Consider the following 4,221-nt stretch of genomic DNA (forward strand, 5'->3'; position numbering starts at 1 on the left):
CAGACATGGAGGTGGCCCCAGGCTGGCACTGGCCAGTGCAGGATGGTGGGTGGTGGCTCGGGAGTTTACACCTCTGTCAGTGCCTTAGTTCCATTTCATGGATCAACACTTTGCTTGGGCTACTCTTCTCCTGTTAAGACAATAAATTCTCTTAGGCCCGTCCTTGGTTTTAACAGGCTCCTGGTGCAGGCTGGTGGAGCAACTCTGGGTATGCAGAGGGCACTGATGGTGAGGAAATCCTTGGGATAATGGGCTTGGTGTAATAATCACTGCAAGTACCCCCCTCTTGGAATAGGGATAAAGCCTTGGAAGCTGCAGCTGGTTGTGGGATGATGTGTTTTAGAAGGGGAGATCCTGCAGCCTGTGTAGCTGCTGGCATGGGATCAGCCTGTCCCACTGCTGAGGCTCCTTCCTGCAGGACAACAACCCCACCTTCACACTGGATTTATAAACAGAGGGATGTCACAATGTGGGTCAAACCGTTAGACTTGGGTTCCCAGGGAATTCATCCAAGAGCACTGCAGGGAATGCTGGCATCCCAAATCCAAAATAAATGATTCTAAAGCCTGACGTCAGAGTTTTGGTTTTGGCAGGGAAAGGAACCTCAGTGAGGAAGGAGATTCAGGTTTCAGTTCCCCTGTTCAGGAAGCAGAACTGGAATTACAGCCTGACCAGCACTTCTCTTCCCAACCCCAGACCCCACGGACGGGTTGTGGCACTGGAACTGCCAACGCAGCTCTGGGAGTTCGGGTTTTGAGTCAGGTGGGCATCAAGGGAAGGAATTTGGTGTGGAATGTCACTGCCCCTCCCTAAATCCCCAGGAGAGAAGAGGTTCTGAGCAGTTGCACTGGTTGGGGAGCTGTGTCTTTGTTCTGGTTGTAGGAAACAGCCGCTGGGGTGGTGATTCCAGGTCAGGTCGTTGCAGCCCGAGGGATCCTCAGGTCCTCACCCCCGCGGGGTGTTGCTGCTCCAAAGGCAGCTCCAGGGGCAGCAAAGCCCATCCTGGGGCAGGAGGATGGATTGGAAGCGGGTTTGGGGCCTCTCTCCTCTGGGGAAGCTCGGTCCGAGGGTTCAGGTGAGGCCGGGAGGGTTTGGAGAACAGGACTGGGATGGGGTTTCCCTCTGCAGGGACTCAGGTTTGGCTCAGGAATGGCCTCACCAGGGAAGGATCCCTTGGGAGCTAAGCTCGGGCTCGGCTGGGAGAAGGTGGCTCAGCTGGGCCCCGGGGTCAGCGCTGGAGGGGCTCAGCTCTGAACTCTGGGATCCCCCAGCGGGAATGCGGGTGGCTCTGGGAATGTGGGGGGGCTGCGGGGCTGGGAGGGGCTGGGGTGGCACTTGCACCCTGAATTATCACTTTGATTAGCACAGATTAATTGGGGGACACACACACACACCATTCCCAGGCTGCCAGGGGGTGTTCCAGGCCTGGGGGAACACGTGGGGTCCGTGTGCCGCCGGTGTCTCACGGGGACAGAGCGCGTGCTGGGAGGGGGAGATCCCCAATTTCCCTTGTTCCCTGGGTTGTTTTTAAATGCTATATGTTTGCTATAACTGCAGAGCGAGTTTAAGAGCTTACAGTAATATATTTTAAGTAATATATATTTTAGTATCTGTAAAAAGCGTGGGCAGAGGATGGTTTCTGAGGTGGATAACAGGGTACAGGAGGGAGCAGTTCCTCGGCGAGGCCAAGGGGGGGGTTCTTGCAGGAAAACTGAAAAGGTTCAGGTTTTGCCATTAATGCAATAAAAATGGGAATTCTCACAAAGAAGCAATCCAATACTGTTTCCCAGAGGCTTTTCCTGTGTGGACAACAGGCCTGTAAACGCAGTTCCAAAATTCCTAAACCTTTGTCTTTTGCCTTTTTAAAAGGGACTTCAGTTGGGCTCAAGGGGCTGTACAGCGAAATCAAGGTGACACCATTTGAAAATGTATTTTTACACAAATAATATAGAAAAAAAAATCATATTTTACATAAGAATTTTAAGTATTTGAAATATGTGTATATATATATACTGTATGTACTTCGTATATGCTTTATTTTACATTTTCAATGTATTAAAAAGTATTTGAGCTGGTTGGATCTGAGGTGCAGTAATGTCTAAAACACACCAAACAAAGGCAGAGGAGCCGGGAGGGATGAGCAGGCGTGAGCTCTGCAGGGAACCACTCGATTGTCAGAGCTGCCCTGGGCAGGTTGAAGGGCTTTCACCCCAAACCCCCTGCCCTGAGGGGTCTCGCTGGGGGGGAAGGTGTTGGGGGGCTGTGAAGGGATGAGCTCTCCTGTGCCTCAGCTCCCTGTCCAGAGGGATCCCACCTTCATCCCACTCTTCTCCATCCCCAGCTGCAGAACCACCTCAGACCTGAGGGAACGACAGCTTTGGGCGTCGGTTCACATCTAAGGTGTGTGGGTGAGATAAGATAAAGAATAGCAGAGTGGTGGAGCTGCTGCACTTCCAAACAAACATTCCTTACTCCCCTGGTACTGCTGCATCTCCCAGCCCTTCCTCTCCCAGTTTAAAGCTGAGCTGAACTGGTCTCCTGTCCCTTTCAGTTCAGGCTCCTCCGATGCTGCATCACGGATTTCATACTGGAAAAGCTGGGCCGGGAGTTTCACACTCGGAGGCCCCTGGGCTCCTCCTCGTGGTCAGATTCCAGGGATGGGATCCCACGGGCCATGAACACGGGGCAGGATTTCATACTGGAGAAGCTGGGCCGGGAGTTTCACACTCGGAGGCCCCTGGGCTGCTCCTCGTGGTCAGATTCCAGGGATGGGATCCCACGGGCCATGAACACGGGGCAGCTGCTGCAGCTTCCTCCGGGCCTGCTTCCCAACAGACAGGATTTACCTGTCCTGAAGGGGCAGGTGTCGCCTTGAGCCTCAGGCGCAGAGGTTTCAGGAACAGCTTTTTAATCTGGTGGACAGAGATGTCCCAGGGATGTGCCCAGAAACCGGCTCCATGGGTTTTCCAGCGCCTTCCAGGTGAGTGCCAGCACAGGCTCTGTCACAGGCCACACTGAAATCAGGAAACTGGTGAGGGTTGGACAGAGAAAAAAGCAATTTTAAGGCAGCGAGGTGATTTCTGGGCATTTAAACCAGCAGGGAGCAGTCCCACCCGGGAGCAATCCATCAGGAACACGCGTGTCCATTGGGATGCAGCCGTGCCCAGCACAGGAGCAATCCATGTGCCCACTGGGATGCAGCTGTGCCCTTTGGCAAAGGTGGGTTTATCAGGTTTGCTGCTCATTTTGCTGACAGGGAACTGCACTTTCCTGGCTTTATAAGCTGGTTTTGACACCCATTACGTCTTCTTTTGGCGCATTTTAAGGGGAAAACTTTGGTTTCCTGCTAAGCCTTAATAAACCCTTTGCAGTTCCCTCGCTTCTTGGGGTCCCTAAACACTTGGGGAGCACTGAACTGTAGGTTTGGGAAGGAGAAAGAAACAGGAAAAAAACCTGTGTCAAGTGATGGGAACTTGATTTCCCTGAAATGGAGGGATTCAGGGAAACAGGTGTGACACCAGCTCTCCTGATTTTCTGTCAGGAAAGCTCTGAATGCACTTAACAAACTCGGTAAAATCAGCAGGAGCGTGAGACACCCGAGAGTGTGCAGGAGCCTGAGATTTCTTTTCCCTGAATACATTAAAAATACCAAAAATGTCTATTTTTGAGTGTGGAAAGGTGTTGTGAAGGCCTTGGGAACCTGCCAGTGGGAATAATCCATTCCGCCCCTCGTTGCAGCTTGGTGACATCACTAGATTTTAACTTGTTCTTCTCCTTTTTAATTCACGGGAATAATGAATTAGTTAAGTAAATAAGATCCTAAGCTCTTTTTAGCCAGGCAGGACTCCCCTGGGACCCTCGGGAAGGAGGAGGACGGGCACAGCCCGCAGGTAGGAAAGAGCAAAGCCTGAACTCTCCATATCAGAGACATAAATAACTAAAGCCAGGGCACCACCTGGTGTTTTTCCAGGTTCCAGCACTTCTCCCCACAGCCCTCACTGGGTTTTTTTCCCAGTGCTGGTTTGGCTGGGCACTGCCCGGGGAGGTGTGGGGGGAGAGGGATGGAGGGTGGGTGACACCTGTATCCAGGTGGGATGCGGGTGGGAAGGGATGGACACGGTCAGGGAATCGTGGAATTGGTGGCACCTGTATCCAGGTGGGATGCGGGTGGGAAGGGATGGACACGGTCAGGGAATCGTGGAATTGGTGGCACCTGTATCC

This window comes from Lepidothrix coronata, unplaced genomic scaffold (genome assembly GCF_001604755.1).
Source record: "Lepidothrix coronata isolate B3197 unplaced genomic scaffold, Lepidothrix_coronata-1.0 Scaffold344, whole genome shotgun sequence".
Lineage (NCBI taxonomy): Eukaryota > Metazoa > Chordata > Aves > Passeriformes > Pipridae > Lepidothrix > Lepidothrix coronata.